The 18,515-nt window shown below is 37.9% G+C and overlaps 1 long non-coding RNA gene across 1 annotated transcript; it reads right to left on the bottom strand.

Moving 5' to 3' along the window:
• Positions 1-4,677: 4,677 nt before the first annotated feature.
• LOC136750597 (uncharacterized) lies at positions 4,678-18,097 on the bottom strand. Its single transcript, XR_010816906.1, has 3 exons — positions 17,898-18,097; positions 9,755-9,889; positions 4,678-6,141 (listed from the first exon to the last, which is right to left on the bottom strand). It is a non-coding gene; the product is annotated as an uncharacterized LOC136750597 (long non-coding RNA).
• Between the last annotated feature and the right edge of the window lie 418 nt (positions 18,098-18,515).

Raw genomic sequence — 18,515 nt, 5'->3', positions numbered from 1 at the left:
AACCACTCCCACTGTATTGTTGGGCGGGATTAACTACAACTTTAACCAGCCGCTAATGCAAACTACACAACTGTACATCATGGGATTTACTTTAAAAAATAGAAGAGAGTAGCATCTAACTACACATGAAAGCGCGACTAAGTACAGTGTGTAGTGTTGTAGTAGCGGCTGTGAAACTGGGTTTTATTCTCTCGCGTTGTGCCAGAAAGGAGCTGCGAGAAGGTCGTTTTGCAGCGCAAATCGGGTCAGATTTAATACCGCGATAGTTTAGCAGCGCGATTTCCATTCGCAGACATGCGCTAATGCTCCTGCGAGCGACTCGCAGCGCCAACATTTTTGAGCTAATCCTGCCCCAGAGCCCTGTCCGCTACACACACTGCTGCCCGTGTCAATATGTAACGCACTTATATGAAGCATAGTCCTCTACGAAAGATACACGTAATTAAATGTAATTACAATGTGTATTATGATAGTTACAATATACATATTTTAAATCAATGTAATTCCTATGGAAGTGACACACTGTTCCCTGATAATATAAGGTAACCAGAATGTAGTTACATTGTGTGTAAATGGTAATTACAATAAACCAATGTAATTACCATGCCATTCCCCTGGAAGTGTACAGTATTTTGAAGTGACACACTATTCCTTGGTAATAATAGCACACTGGGACTTTAATTACATGGCATATCATACCCTGGTGTCCCCGGGTGTCCCCTACGCCTATGGATCCAAGCATACAGTGTTGGGTGGGGGGACAGTTTAAGGTTCTGTCAACATTGGGGGAGCTTGTCCTCCCCGTCCCCCCCTAAACCTATGCATATGATGCCCAGTATAGCCCCAAGGGCATCCTTACCAGACAAATACTTACATATACCGTTACTCATATTTACACATTCAGTACATGTTAATAAATGCATAACTACACTCTTCTTATTAGTAACTAACATGTAGTTACTGAGTACCTACTATGTTAATAAACTGTAATTTGTGAGACCTATTGTAATGTGTTACAACCATTTCAGATGGAAACTCACTTATTTTTCATGTATTGCACAATTTCTTAAGGATTTTATAATGTATGTTAAAATTGTGCTTACTTTTACACTCTACTTTATATTGTATTTTTTTCCTTTTCAACTTTTGCATATTAAACCAAGGTGCAAAATAAAACACTTTATTTGCAACATCTCTCAGCTGTGTCAGTGCCAAATAGCATCAAGTTAAAAAAAGAAGCTTAATCAGTGTATCAATCAATACATTTTTATTTGTATAGCGCCCTTCGCAGGGTAGCCACAGAGCGCTTTACAGACTGGTAAACATACAACAAACATATAGCAAAATAAAATACATAAATACAATAAAATAAAATATAGACCTGTAAACATTTTACATGATCTAGAATAAAGTGAGTGAACATTTAAGTAAATAAACAATTTAGGCACGTAGGAGAGAAAACCAAAAAAACTCCTATGGATGGCATGTAGGAGAAAATGAATCTCTGAGGGTCCAAGGCTTAGGGCCTAGGCCTAATGGTTGCCTCCCCTCCAGGCAGTATAGATATCAGAAAGTTCTTTATCGGTGCTGCTGGCTGTGGTCTTCCATCTGGAGGAGGCCTCTCGCTGGCCATCGGGGGTGGGGGGGTTGGACCATCAAAAGACTTTGGGTTGCGATGGCTCGTCAGACCTTGGGTGTAGATGCCCCGTTGACCCTCTGTGGAGAGGTGCCTCTGGGGTGGGTTGTACCTCATCAGACTTCCATGGTGGGGGATGAGGTGCCTTGTTGGACCCTCGGAGGGGGCTGTTGCTGGAAGACAAGAAGGCAGTCGTGCTCAGATACTGGTCATGCAGTGCAGGACATCTCCAAAGACAGTTGTGCAATTGCATGTCCATGGCACACCGGCGGCACTATGGGCTAGAAAAACAGAGACTAAACAGATGAGTCTTCAGACGTGATTTAAAGACAGAGGGGGCATCTCTTACATTGGCTGGAAGATCGTTCCACAGCTTCAGGGCCCTATAACTGAATGCTCTACCACCTGCAGTTTTATTGTGTATTTTAGGGAGCACTATGTAACCGGCTTCCTGTGATCTCAGTGGCTGACCTGGAGTGTATTCCATAAGGAGATCTTTTAGGGAGGTGCCAGTCCCTTAAGTGCTTTAAATGTTAATACGAGAACTTTAAAGTCTATCCTGTAGCGCAGGGGCAGCCAGTGAAGAGAAGCCAATACTGGAGTGATGTGTTCATGTTTTTTTGTTTTTGTTAGGATTCTTGCAGCAGCATTTTGGACTAACTGAAGTGCAGAAATAGCTCTGTTTGTGCTGCCTGACAGAATGGCATTCCAGTAATCCAATCTAGATGTAACAAATGCGTGTATCAATTTCTCATTGTCCTGTAATGAGAGGAATTGTCTTAGTCTAGTAATGTTTCTAAGATGGAGGAAGGAAAATCTCGACACATTCTGAATGTGTGATTCAAAGGATAGATTATGATCACAGATGACACCCAGGTTTCGTGCCATCTCCTTAGGGGAGAAATTAAAGTTATCATTACTCAGTTTTGTTAGTGCATGATGAACAGTTCGATTGTTGTCTCCTAAAATTAGGACTTCTGTTTTGTCAGAATTAATCATAAGACATTTTTTTTGTCATCCATGTTTTAATCTTAGACAGACAGCAAATTAGTTTTTCTAGGTCTATGGTATTGTTAGGATGTACAGATATAATTGTGTGTCGTCTGCGTAACTGTGAAAGTTAATATTATGTCGTCGAATGATATCACCTAAAGGGAGCATGTACAATGAAAAAAGTATAGGTCCGAGGACTGAGCCCTGTGGGACTCCGTACTTAACCTCAGTTAAATTTGAGTGGTTCTTCTTAATCTGTACATATTGGAGTCTGTTTGACAGATATGATTTAAACCATGACAGCACATTGTGAGATATCAATACGGTTTTCTAAGCAGTGTATCAAGATTTTGTGGTTGATTGTGTCAAAAGCCGCACTTAAGTCTAATAAAATAATAGTCGGAGGACTGAAACACGTCATTCAATACTTTTAACAGGGCCGTTTCTGTACTATGGCCGGAACGGAAGCCTGATTGGAATTTTTCATAAAGATGATTATCGGTTAAAAAAGCTTGCAATTGGTTTGCAACTACTTTCTCTATAACCTTAGAAAGGAAGGGAAGGTTTGAGATAGGTCGATAGTGTTTAAGTTGGTTTGTGTCAGCAATGGATTTCTTAAGAAGTGGTTTAATTACAGCTATTTTAAACGATTCAGGAACAGATCCTGAGGATAAAGAGACATTAATAATATTTTGTATTCTGTGAATTGTTTTAGTAGTTTAGTGGGTATAGGGTCTAGTGCGCAGGTTGTTGTTTTCATTTTAGTAATTAAGGAGACCAATTCCTGGTGATTTACTATGTTAAACGAGTCCAAGGTAGGCAGGGGCTGTGAAGGACTGCATGTGTCGGCTATAGAATTTGTGTATGTTTCCTGTTCTATCTGTTTTCTAATGCCGTTAACTTTGCTAACTTCGTTAGCCTAAAATCTGCAAAAACGACAGGATGTGGAATGTGCCACTTTATTACGTAATAGTGTGGCTAAACCCCACCTCCGCAGAAGAAGCTCAACGCCTGCTTCTACATTACTGCCTGTGTAGCCCCACCCACCGATTAATGCATATAGTAGGTAAATAACAAGAGAGGCAAACGCAGGTCTATGCAGAAACCAAACGATAAAGATGCTCCAAAGACAACTATTGACAAGTTTTTTACTTTAATGAAAATGATGGATGATGAATATAAGAACGACAGCTTGACAAACGATGGTACATTCATTTATACTTCGTTTACATGAAGCAGCGTGAATTATCCTTTGTCAGATATAACTGTATTAAAGCCTAGTATCTAAACTTTATATATATAAAACGTGTAATATGCATAAATGTGAACAACATAACGACACAAACGGCTAAACTCTTAAATAATGTAATAGGCTAACTATCTCACAAATACATAAAGCATAAATATAAATAAAGATGATTATTTACCACGCTGTCGCAGGCTGTAGTATCCTTGCCATTTGAGGTGCAGGTTCGTTGTCTTCTGATTCGGGACCAAACTCTGGATCAAACATGTTTGGCTGAATTTCACTGCTTGCCATTTCACAACATCTGAAGTTTTCAAAACAATTCCACACGTGTACTGATGGGGGAGTTGAAAATGTTTAAATATGCAAAACTGTCAGCCAATCATACCAGTGGGCGTTTACTTCCGAGTCAACAATCCGCCACGTCTAGAGGGGGGTCAAAAAAGGACAGGAAATAGCCTATTACTTCTAAATTATGATGTTTTTTGATGTACAAATCTTGATAACATTATAAGTGGACCTCGGAGAACAGTACAAAATAAAAAAAGGCAGTTCATGACCCCTTTAAAGTCCCCCAAAATAATGAGTTTATCATAGTGTATGGCTAAGTCAGATAAGAGATTGCTAAATTCAGTCATACAAAAGGAATAGGGGCCTGGTGGCCTATAAATAGCTATAAGCTGAAGAGGTGGATTAAGCCTAAGTTCTACCTGGTGAATTTCAAAAGATGTGAAGCTGTCTAATGGCTTAGTAGACAGGCGCAGGTCTGTGCGGTAGATGGTGGCTAGCCCCCCCCCCGCGGCCTGTTGTATGGGCCTTCTGGCAGTAAGAGTAGTCATTAGGGGAGGCTTCTACTAATGGAATAGTGTCGTCTGGTCTTAACCAGGTCTCAGTCAAGGTGAGCACATCTATGTGTGTGTCAGTTATGGTGTCATTTATTAAGGCTGCTTTGCTAGGTAGTGAGCGGATGTTTAAGACAGCCAGCTTATACATGGGAGAAGTAATGTGAGCAGGTAATTTCTGTCATGTAGTTTTAACTTTTATTAGATTGTTGAAACGAGGGCCCCCGAGAGGAAGGAATACATCCAAGCCTATGAAAAATTACTGTTTTAATAGGATAACTATTCATTTTGTTTGTATAAGATTTAATCTCAGGACTATGCACTTTATTGGATGCCCCCAGGCAGGGATTTAGGATCGGGGTCAGGCTATGCTGGGAGTTACAGGCAGACTGCAGTGTAGGACTGCGAGCCTGCAGCCTGACCGGTGCTCTGAAGAGTCACGCTTTTAAACAACTAGCTATATTATCAGATACTTATATTATCTCCAGCTCGGATGGAGCCCATCTCTTCTGTATAAGCCAGGCCTTTCCCAAAAACAATCCCAATTGTTCACAAAAGCTAAATTATTTGATGCACACCAGCTTGTCAACCAGCTATTTAGAGAGGACAGCCTGCTGAAGGCCTCATCCCCTCTGTGTAATGTTGGTAGCGGGCCAGAGACAATTATATTCTGACATCGTTTTTTCGCTGTTTTACATAGCGATGTAAAATTTATTTTTAAAATCTCAGATTGTCTGTCTAATATCGTTAGCGCAGCTTGAATAACCAGAGTAGAAACTTCGCCGCCTGGCAATTCGTCCAATTTGGCTTCGATGTCAGAGACTCTTTCACTTCTACTGCCGGTGACACAATCTTTATATTTCTAACTATGGAGTCTCAATAATGAGCCCCTTCTCAGCAGACGCACCGCCGAGGGGTTCAAATCTGTTTGTGGTCCGAATGGGAGACGGGCATGCCGGAGCCTCTCTTTACCGAGACCCAGTGGCCCTGCTGTGACTGCGCAGCCGCCGGTGTGGCCTCTCGCTGCTACAGAGGACGAATCCGTGTTTCTACACACCGAGTCCAGACAATTTTCGGCCTCTTTTATTTTTCTAAGAGTATCTACGTGCTCCTCCAACATGCGTACTTGTTCCGCCAACTCCTTATTAACTACGCATTTTGTGCAAGTAAAATTATCATTATGGTCGGCGAATCTAACCATGGTAAACATGCTGCACAACAAACAGTAAATGGCGTTAGAAAAAGACATATTAGCAGTACTCCCCTTTTGTGTGCCGCTGTTGTTTTTGCTTCCCTTCTCGGAGGCAGATCCACGGCGCAGGCGCTCCTGTGTGGGTCTCTGTTGTTGTTGCTCTTGCTTCGCTTCAGAGGCGCAGGACTCCCGGTCACGTCTTCATGTCTGCTGTCTCGCTCGATCGCTCGTTCTGCTTACAATTAAATAAACTGATGAATGTAACAAAGTGCCAGCAGGAGCCATGTGCATGTTAACTTGACTGAATTACAGGAGAATGTGACAGCAATTGATCAGATATTGAATTGGCAAGAATGTTGGTCAACAGTAACCTTACTGAGAGTGTCTTTAAACTAGACAGGTACATTTTGCTGATGACTATTGTGTATGATGTCAAATGGACATCCCAAAGTAGTTCCCCTATTGACGTTGGAAGGAAAATAACCTGCAGGCACTTGAGGCACACTCCATGTGCATTATCAAGCTGGAAAGTATCCCAAAGGATGACACCTGTCAGTGAGGGAAGCCCATTCATTAGAAAATCCTCTAAAGATTATGGGAAGATGTCTTGCAGCTGAAAGCCATTTACAGGTGGGCTAAAGGAGAAATGTGGTCCAGTCTAGATTTGGTGCTTCTAGGCTGACTGTGTTTATATGAACCCTAATGCTCCTCATAACTTAAGGATTCATTATTTTCCTTTTGAAATCATATTGCAGCTAAATATATGACATTGAGGGTTATGAAACTAATTCTGGTGAATACATTCAATGTGAGTGTGTTTAGTTAAAACAGTGATTGTTTTGATGGTCTGATTCACAAATATCTATATCAGTTGTGACAGCAAAGTTTTTTCCTAGGGTTTTGAAAAATGTAAGCTTCTTAAAATGTATGCAGAGAGAAAAAAGTGTGAGCTCCTTTTCCTGCCAACAAGCTTTATAACACAATAAGTTTAATGATCTAGCTCAAATAATATATTAAAGCCTCTAACTTAAAACTTAAATAATGTGGCAGAGAAAATTATATGCCATGTCTTGTTGATAAAAGCACTCATCAAAATCTCACATGTACTCAACATTCACACTTTTATACATCACTAGTTATCCTGCAGAAATGTGGTAGTCATAATTTATTCAATCAGTGATTTAATTCAAATATCCTTCATTAGGATGCAAACATTCATTTTCAGGAATATCTCCAGGCAAGCTGGATCACTAAGATTAAGTACTGTGCATTCAGTGGACAACAACCTTGAAATATTGATTTATTACTTCCAAAAATCAAGAAAGGGAAGTTGCAGTTAGAAGAGGAGAAAATGGAATACATTTTATCAATACATAATTTACAATGTATTTTCAAACAATATGCCACTAGTTTGCTTTATAATATTTTGATAATTCTTCTGCTAATTGTATTCAAAATAAACACTAAAGCTATTGAATATTTCATGTAAAATGATACATTGACAATTACTTTCTTAGGTAAAATTCAATTTCAGTCTGTACTTAAATGTATAGTCAGTTTGTAATTAAGGGATGAATGTCTAGTAGCAGAAAATGTAGTTATATATTTAGTTAGTTAGTTATTTTTACAATATTGTCACAGTACAAAAAATAAGATATATGAACATCACTTACAAAGTAGTTCCACACTTGTAAGTGTCATAACATCATTGATTTTGTTTCAGCTCCTTTCCTTGTCATGCTTAACTGTGACTTTTTTTACTTTATGAGCACACCAAAAGAATAGTTGACTATGAACTGGGACTCACAGCAAGTTTATCCATTGAAATGTATGAAAAACAGGCAGCTCTTGTGGGACCTCCATGTCAAAGAATGATATATCGCCTGCTTGCTTACTTTTTAAGAGCCCAGAGAAAGGAAATTATCCTGTTTTTCAAATGCATACTGACAGGTAGAATGTAAGCATAAGTATCCCCTTGCAATGCAAAATAAAACATTACATTTCCATTCTTGTTCAGATGAACCAGTATTTGTACTAAAAATCTGGTCTTTCATTCTCATTTTATGATATTTTCCCCCCTTCTTTTTAGAGCATAAACTACAGCAGTCCCAAATTTGATTATTTTAAAGAAATATGATATGTTTTCAGTGTTAGACACATTGTATAGAAAATTAAAATGAATATAAGAAGATGATACCATAGGTTGCAGCATACAGGATTCAAAAATGCCCTTTCTGAGCAAGATAAGGCTTAGAGGAGGATTCTCCTAAAATAATAAGCATTTTCCCTGCTTTGAAAACTGAAATATATTCTTTTGTTTTTCCATTCAAGCCTGGGACAATGTGTGTATTCACATTGAAATGCCCTTGCCATATCAGTCGACTCCCTATAATAAACACATGCAAATGCTCAATAAAAATAAACATGCTTATTATTTTGGTCTCAGCAAATTTCACAGCTTGATCATAGCTCCACTGTGTCTATATGGTAGCAGGTGTTGGAGTGGTAGACATCCAATAATACGGTTGATGTGATTCATCTTCTATAGCTTCAAATTAATGAAGAATATATGCTTCCTGAGTGACTGAGGGCTTTGAATTAAGACTTTTAAAAGGGGTTGAACTCAACCCAAAGACACTGTGTGTTTCCACTGCTTTAAACAAACCCTTTGGTTTATTTCCAATCTTCTTCAAATGTTTCCTGAATATATAAGTATGTATTGCTAGCATAATCACAGGCATATCTCAAATGCGTAAGCCATAAGACAAGCATCTTCGCTATGAGGGATGAAGGAGTCCTCAAATTTGTCTTCTCTTCATGTCTATAATCTCTGTGTTTCTTACAGGCCCTCTTTGTGTATATTCTGAAATTATATACTCATCATTAACAAGAGCAACATATAGATTGCTGTATATTTGTGCAGTGCCTCAACATTATTTTGAGCAAAAAGTAAAGTGAATTCAAATTAATTGTATCAAATTAAAAATATATAAGCAGCGTGGAGTAGCAGTTAGCGCTCTGGACTCTGAAGTGGGTTCAATCTAAGTTGAGGGACACTGCTGTTGTAGCCTTGAGCAAGGTACTTTACCTAGATTGCTCCAGTAAAAACTCAGCTGTATAAATGCATAATTGTATGTAAATATAATAAATAAATAAATAAATAAAAGTGCCATCTAATTTCTACAGTATTGACAGGACCTCCATACTGAGATTTAAATGTATTATCTGCTCCAAAGGGCAAGATTTCATTGGTCCACTAGGTCCACTATTCCTCTAAGCCTTCCCAATTCACTGTGCTTAGCTTATGAGACATGATGAGATTATGCTTAGAGAATAACTGCCCCCACAGACATGACCAGTTTTACAACATCACGAACTTAAAGAATACAAAAAAAAGAAATGTGACCTGGAGTCAGGTTTACATCTCATCTCAGAGGCTTGATTTTTTAATTTCCACATGTTTATCCCACAGCAAATAAGTTTGTACTGAATCATTAGCAAAAGCTGCATAATGAAAGAATTAATGAAGACAAATGCGTGGAATCAATTTTCAGCACCTTGATTCCATCTGGTAACGCTGACTTTCTGCTTCAATTAGTGAACCAGCTGGGAATCAGCCTCAACTTTCCATCAGTCTAACCTTTATTACCATCCCTGCAATCAAATCTCATGTTCTTGATTGAGTTAGACTCTTGAAAGCAGAGCACAGAAGAACAGAAAAGAAGAGGGGGGGGAAGGCAAGAGACTGCAGTATGAAAACAAGCACATAATTAACATTCATTCTCTCACATTATTCTATTCTAATAAGCTGCTAATGATTCTTTGGCCCTGGCTGAGTTTCCCACCTTTGGCTTTGAAGCTTCTGAGGAGCACAACATGCTGCTCACAGTTTCCTGTGGTCTAAGATGAAGAAAATGTGCTGGATGTGATTTAGATCGTCATACTTCAGCTACTCCTACACAGCAGGCGCCAGGAGAGCCCTACAGAGACGCAAACAGAAGACTTTGATTAAATCATTCCTATAGCAGGCAGGATCTGGTACATTTCCATCCCTCTAACAAAGATCATCAGTAGCATCCTTGTACCAGGACGGGAGATATGAAAACAATGTTCTTGCATATTCTGAAAGCTTCTTTTATGCACAGCACAAACCACAGAGCTGAGACGGAGGAATCTCCCAGCTCCTGCTGATTAAACTGTAAACCTGGTTGGCCATAGGTGCCATTGTTGCAAGCAAAAGATACCCTCGCCAATTTTGTGCCTAAGCCATCGGGGAATCCCAGTCACAGTTGATAAATGACATAGCCCAGATGTGAACCAGCATCTTACCCATTTTTTTTCTCAAAATGATGTACATACAGTTTTGCTTAAATACTTAGCTCTGTCATGAGAAATCTGAATATGGATGATCATTTTTGATGTACTTAAATACAAATGAATAATACAAATAATAATATTAGGCACAACACTATTCCAGGAATGCACATACGCCTGTCATGTGAGGGGGGAAAAATAAGATAGAATGGGGCGATCGGGTGTGTTTTGGAAAATGTTAATGTAAATTAATGCGGATAACAATCATCAATTATTCTCCTGATAGTTCCTGTGACAAAATCTCAATGAAGTTAATCTGGCAATGAGGAAGCTACATTTTACCACTTATGCTGTGGTTAATTACAGTAGGTATACAGGGGAAGCACTAACTGTTTTTGACATTCTTTTCCAGATGTTAAATAATGCATTTAAATATAATTTCATATAGACCTAGGTGTAGGCTTATTTTGCTGTATAATTTATTCACTTTATATTTCACATATTTTCTGTAAATGATACTGTTATGGTTGGCCAACCACAGCTGTGGGGGAGATGGCCTGAAAATGAGCTGCCAAATAGACTGTCAGGAATTAGGTATTCAAAACTAATCAATTGGAAAATTCTTTGGTAGAAGCAACTGTATTGGTTCCTCTATTATTCATAAAAAATATAATTAAATTGAATATTCATATAAAAAGTGCTGGCTCAAATTCATCATTGCCCATCAAAGTGATTATGTTTTTTCTGGCTCATTCCAGCTCAGAACAGAACAATAGTGTGGACAGTAACTCTGGTCCCCCTATTGCATAAATTCACTTCAGACAACCTTGTTTTCCATTTTAATGTAATGAACTCCCGAGACCTTTGTGAAAATGTCATTGGTACATTTCTGATAAGACAAACTAAAGTGTATGGCAAAAGGTATTACAAAATGGTCGTTGAGAGAATTGAAAACCATAAATTGCTTTTTATTGTGCTTAACAAGAGTGCAGACTGCATTCTAACTTTGTGGAGTTGAGACTGTGACCTTTTCATTCCCCAGTGTACTTTCTAAAGAGTTAAATCACTCAAACTAACCTAAAATATTCAATCTAGAGCCAATAATCTTTGCCAGAAGTAAAACCAGAAAATGCTTTGTGTTGTTTGGATCTTAGTACAGGAGGAATGTAAATTTCTCTTGAGACAATAATAATTATGAACTTGCTTTTTGTACTTAATTTTCAATGTTTGTAATGTCACAGCCTTTTTTGTAGTGGGAGAGACAAAAAAAAAGTGCAAGTGCTGTTTGTTTGATTATTAATATATATATTTAGGGAATTCCATTAGAGGATGGCTGAAACCAGTTATAATTGTTATGCCCCCGCTCATTATTGCCTTCAGGTGATTGGGGTGGGTGGAGTTACTGGTGACTACGCCCGATGATTCCTTTTGGGGGCTGAACCTGTATGAATGGACGTGACCTCACCGGACCTATAAAGTCTCGAGTTCCTGGACTACAGGAAGCTCCCTCAAACACGCTTAGTGTGTGTGTGTGTGTGTGTGTGTGTGTGTGTGTATGTATATGTGTGTGTCACACACAAGCCCTACCATAGCATAGATGATCTTGTTAGATAGAGGAGAATGCCTTTGTTATACTTTATTAGACCTCATATTTTTGTTATACTGATTAAGATGTGGAATAAAAGTGTAGTGATCTACACTTTTGTATTGTTATAAACAACTCTGCTTTAATCTGCTTTGCGGCTTTGTTTGTTTAAGTTTATGATGTGTGCAGTATTGCGTTCTTATTGGTGAGCACTTTTGTGGTCTTAACGTAATATATTAACCACTAATAGTTTTAATATGTATCCATCATATTGAGAATCTGAAATGAGATACCTTGATGCAAACAATATTATTCATTTTGGTCCCTGTTATGACATATATATGAAAAAGTAATATCTAATTAGGCAGATGAGGAAATCATGTTCGATTATATTGGTACTGCTTCTGCTATGCTTTAAAAGAAAAGTGACTGTAAGTTCTGTAGTACCCATCAAATTCATTACAACCCCAGAGAATGCAAACAGATCAAAGTATTTTTTTAATTCTCTTTATGTAAAGTTCAACAGTGCTGCTAGACCATTTCTATATTCCTGTAGAATGCTGTATCCCTTGGCACTGAAACTAATCCACTGAATGGCACTGAATTAAATAAGCCTAGAAGAACAGGTGATTGTTCTGCTGTTTGTGTCAGAGCAATGGTTAATAAGATGTATTTGTAAAATAAAAATATAAAAATATACATTAATACAATGTTAATAATACTGGCAGTAGTTAGTGACACTACATTCTTGAACCCAATGAAACGTGTCTTTTAACATTAAATGTAGTAAGATTGCAAGCAAGCCAGAGAATGTTTATTAACAAGCACATTACATTCTCTTAGTATTTTATGATTTGTCAGCAGATGGGTTTTAAAAAATATAGAAGAAAGTTTTGTGTTCATCCCTATGGAGCCAATTAAATGATTCTGTAAATCTGGTGCCTTCTTCTGCTAAAAACAAATCCCACAAAATGTTCTTTTTTTAGTGCCTCCAAAGCAAGTTGTTCTTAGCTGCCTTATTAATATGAATTTACAAGGCAACAGAACACATTAAGTTGAAAACAATCACTTACCAAAGTTTTTCAGTCTTTAACTGTAAGTAGCTTAATGAAGTCTGGGATTGAAAGACTATACACTCAGTATTTTTTACCCATAATTCAAAATGTGAAAAAATAATCAAATAACAACATATGATTATCAGAATTGCATATATTAATAACATAGATATCAATAGACAGATATATCCCTACATACACAATGTTCAAATGTATTCAGTAAGTATACATTGATCCTCAGTTGGGTTTGATAATCATGTAAATTTGTCTCTTTGAGACTTCTGTCACTTGTAAGCAGTGATGTATATGACTCCTCTCAAGCTCCTCCAGCTTCCAGGACTTTCTTGAAACTAAAGAACAACACTTTCCTTATACTTTGACAAGGAAACCAGGTCCAGAGGATTCAACACATTCCCAATGCAAAAAAAATCACTAACCATGCTAAATTAATGGGATGATCCTCGACTAAAAATACAGTGTGCATGATCAAAACCTCAATTTCATCTGTCCAGGAAAACAGGGACCCAACCATCTTGGGAGTCCTTCACTTTAATAGAGATGATACAGTTTGTTCGCCGAAGGGCTGGAGAGTGGTACATGAATGAGTGTCAGCAGGCAACAGTGAAGCATGGTGGAGGTTCCTTGCAAGTTTGGAGCTGCATTTCTGCAAATGGAGTTGGGGATTTGGTCAGAATGAATGGTCTCCTTAATGCTGAGAAGTACAGGCAGATACTTATCCATCATGCAATACCATCAGGGAGGCATCTGATTGGCCTGATCGGCCTGATCTAACTGTCTGCAGCATGACAGCAACCCCAAACATTAAGAACTATCTTCAGTGTAAAGAAGAACAAGGAGTCCTGGAAGTGATGGTATGGCCCCCACAGAGCCCTGATCTCAACATCATCGAGTCTGTCTGGGATTACATAAAGAGAGAGAAGCAACTGAGGCTGCCTAAATCCACAGAAGAACTGTGGTTAGTTCTCCAAGATGTTTGGGCCAACCTACCTGCCGAGTTCCTTCAAAAACTGTGTGCAAGTGTACCTAGAAAAATTGATGCTGTTTTGAATGCAAAGGGTGGTCATGCCACATATGGATTTGATGTAGATTGTTCTTCTGTTCACTCACTTTGGATTTTGTTAATTGATAAATATAATCTATATATATTCTAATATAGTCTATTTTTTAAAGCATTCTTACTTTACAGCATTTTCTTACACCTGCCTAAAACATTTGCACAGTACTATATATAACTATGGGGAGTGTGTGCAAAGTATCTACAGATGCAGCAACACAAAGAAGCATCTTAATCACTGGCCTTATCCTGACACTATTGATGTATGATGACATACAGTCAGGGAAGAATGTAAAATTTGCTCCAACAGAGACTGAAAGTAAATTAGGTTGGGTCAAGATGGCCAAGATAAAAAACATAAATTTAAGGCCAAACAAAGTTGCAGCAGTAATTTCCAGAAGCCTTCAGTAAGCAAAACATGAACATTATTTTATTTTGTCACTTTCCTTGTAATTTCTAGCAGGATCCAGTTCAACTAGGCTTCATTCTTCAGTGCTAATTTGTGGTGTTGTTTCCTTCACAGAAGAATTAAGATATGAAACATTGCTGCACAGTGCTGGTTACATAATAATGGAAGGATGAAAAGCAACATCATTTGCAATCTATATCATTGTGTGACATAGTCTGTTTACTACAACCGATGCAGGATTTCCCCCTTTATTAACCAGCTTTGTCTGAATTTAAAAGATGACCAAGAACGTGACTCTGATGAAAATAGTATGAAAGTAAAATGGTATAATCCTTCAGGAATCACAGGATTTGAATTGAATGAGAGGTTTAAATGGAATTTGTGACTAGGGGGATGGTTCAAGGTTTACATTTAATCTGGGTCCCTTCTTCAGTATAATACATGGGAAAACAGTCTACAGCATGACTCGGAATATTATAATTTGCTGAGGGCCTGAAGTCATTCGGCAAAGTGCAAAGAAACACATGAGCAAAAAGCAAACGAAAGGGTTAAATCTCTGTGAGGGAGCTTTGTATTTTTTCCCCGCACTCTTCCAATAAGCCATGTCAGTCACATTTGATAGGAAATTTTAATTAACCACACGTATGACATAAATATACTGAAGCCTAGAGATGAAAGAAAAGCAATGGATCTCTCTATTCGGTGCAAGGACCTGCCTATCATGGTTTCTCCCTTTGTGTAGCCTGCAGGAAGTTTGGCACAGAGGCACACAGATCCCCCTATACCACAAGGCAAGCTTCTAGTGTGATGGACTCATAACGCTGAAGTCAGTTCCAAAGGGGAGAGATGTCACTTTCACAGCGCATACTCTTTCAAACTGTGATACACATGCTGTTGGTCCAGTTCCAGAGCTGGATGCATGTGCAATTGAATCTATCCCTGCCAGACAGTGCGGGGCTGTAAGTGATGTGGTAATGAGCTGGCTTGCCGTGCCAACAAATACAGGTTCGATTCCCGACTCAGACTGCCATTTCCCTGCAGGCTGGTGGAGACGTATCTGTTTGCTACTGCTGACATTCAAATTGATAGAAGTGTGTAATTTGATTGTTATTCAAATTAAAATCCGATTTAAATTTCAAAATCAAAAGGATGTAACAGTCACTCTCTCTCTCACACACACACGTATATATGTATGTGAGTGTGTATTTATAAAGAGCGAGAAACATCATAAGATATGTAAATATTTGGTAGACTAGTAGAATTTTTAGCAACCGAGCGACACCTGTGTATTGATCTTTGGGTTCATCTAACTAAGCTGTACCCTATTTAATTGTCAGAAGAATCTTTCTACTACTTTTAAATAACGTTTCAAAACATGGGAAGGTACAAGTTTGTAACGTGCCATTCTCAGGTATGTCGCAGTTGACTTGGTCTAGACCTTTATTATATATAGGGTTGTAAAGAGCACAGCATAATGTGTCTGTTTTATCGCTGAAGGCCAATGGTTTTATTTCCCACTGATGGGGTTGTCCTTGGAAAAGACAAGTTACAATCTCGATATCTGTCACTGGCCCTGTGGTGAAATTATACTGCAAAACAGACAGTAGTTCAAATGTTTTGTAATTGTGACACAGTGCTGTTGTTGCTCAAATATAAAAAGAACACTAAGAATTCAGTTGTAATACAATAGTACACAGGAGTAATGTGCCAGATTCAAATGAATTGTGGTTCTTAGCCACAATGGTTATTTCTGTTTGTCCTTGTTTATCCTTATTATATTAAATATTTTCCTCACATAACTCTACAGCAAACATTTTTTCCCCAAAGTATTTCCACACTGTTCCATTATTTGTATCCACATTGTTGCTATTCCTACTTGCAAGTCAGTCAAAAGTTGAAATATATATTTTATGATACTTTAGGACATAAACTCACCTGGTATAACACTAACAAGGACTGACTTTATGTGCACTTATAGCTGCCTCTTGTTTGGCTTAATCGGAACCTGTTTATGTCCTCTTTCAGGAATGTCATAAAATATATTCTTCCCCAGAATTGTTGCTTTCTTTGTTGATTCTAACTGTTTATGATAGCAGCTCAATGGAGAAAACTTGCATATGCTATATGAGGTACACAGGAAAGCCAGTGGTGGGTTGCAAATTAGTAATCTGTTAATTACATGGCTGCAGGACTAGATAACGTGAATAATTAAAAACAAAAATATCAACAGGGAGTGTGACATTGTGTTATATTAAGTACATGTTAGCTGTTGAGAGACAAATAGGATAATTCAAAGTCTTATATTAGCACAAAGTTGCAAAAACAATACACTAATAATTAATCATTTTAGATTGGTAATTTCCTAATTCATAGAATAACACGGGAATAATCAGAAAAGCAGCGAACACGGATGGAGCTCAATATTTCATTAGCAGACAGCTATATGCGTGTGTATTCATATTACTGAGAAGTCTATGCAAAAGACTGCACAATTCAGCGTTCAAAATCTTAGTCAAATGTTGATGGGCTTTATGTGTGCACAGTCAGAAAATGGTACGCCCTAATAATTGTCTTATTACAAAAACATTGCTAAAAAGTGATTCATTTGTTAAGGGTTTTTGAAACATACAGCAGGTAACACATTTAAATTTCCATATTTGAAACACATTTTACTTTTGTTGTTTTACTTTCTTGGTTAACCTAATTCTAAAGCACTACCTTGAATGGAAAAGTTGGCAAGAATATATACTGATTTACTTTGTAACTCCTTCTTTTCTACAGAGCAATCTCCTTAAAATGTATCTTTTAATTATACTTCTATCCAGTGAACTTTTCCGTTTTAATACACCTACTTATCTTTTCCTTGGAAATCCATAAACAGAAATGCAGATAGTTTAAAAACACACACACAACACACTGTTATCTACCTTTTGGGTTAATTAAACCATCATTATGTGGAGAAGGGACACAACATGAGAAAAGACATCAGTCTAGGTCTTGTTTAAATAGAGTATTGCTCTAAGACTCAGCCAGTAAAACCCTTAACCAAGCTTTAGGAGTCGTGCATTGCAATTGGGTTTGCAAATGTTTGCATTCACCAATAAATTACATTTGAACACAGCAAAAACAGGATACGGATGTAGGCACTGCAAACCTCAAGCATGAGGCAGAAAGAAAGAGGAATATTGGAAGATGCGAAATAAAACAAAGGAAAAGTCAGCTGCAATTAGTCTAACTATCTTAGAAAGTCTAACTGTCTAATACACATCAAAGCACATATTACATATCTGACAAAAGCACCTGTTAGAACTCTTAGAGAACTGTTAGAACGTAACAAATCACTTTACCTGCAAAATGCATTACACTTACAAACCATGTCCTAGTAAAATGTATATATGCAAAGAATACTTTGTTGAAGAACAGAGGAAAACACATCTCTCTCAAGACTCATTCCCTCATGAATATTTCACTCCTACTATGGGGAATGAAGGAGAAGACAACACATGGGGATTCAATATATGAATATATGTTAAAATAAATATATACATACATAAAACACTTGAGTATCCACTTCAGCCCCTGCACCCTTTAATCTGAGCCTGGATTCTCAACCCCCTCTTTTGCCATGAAGAGACCTGCATGGGTTGAGTGCTTTGATGGAAAATCTGGATGTGTTTCGTTCCAAGTCTTGAGTCTGCTTTCAAAACAGAGCACCCGAACCACAAAGATGTTCTCCCCATGTACAGTCAGCAGTGCACACTCCCCAAATCATGTAACATCTGAAGTTAAATCTGTTTTTATGTGCTTGAGCGTGTACATATGTGGGTGGGTGTGAGTGAGTGAGTGTGTGTGTGTGTGTGAGTCACAATTTCTCTGCTGGAAGGATTGAAGGTTGATTATTTGATTCTATATATCTTTGATAAGTAATATAAACCACTGTAATTATAAAGTTGTCAAGATTGTTATATAAAATTCCTTCAATTGTATCTTTCATGTCTGTTAATTATAACACAAACCATCTTACTTTACAGCTGTAGTCGACTGTAATTGTAATTTGGAATACGCTTGCTTTGTACTTAAGTTTATCGCACCAAAAACTGGAAAGATTGAAACCCTTGTGCTAAAGAATATGAGTCAGGCCCAATTATCAAGCTACTGCTGAGCAATG

The sequence above is a fragment of the Amia ocellicauda genome, chromosome 5, assembly GCF_036373705.1.
Source record: "Amia ocellicauda isolate fAmiCal2 chromosome 5, fAmiCal2.hap1, whole genome shotgun sequence".
NCBI lineage: Eukaryota > Metazoa > Chordata > Actinopteri > Amiiformes > Amiidae > Amia > Amia ocellicauda.
Note: the sequence above shows the minus strand (reverse complement) of the source record. Positions and strands in the feature narration are given on the sequence as shown.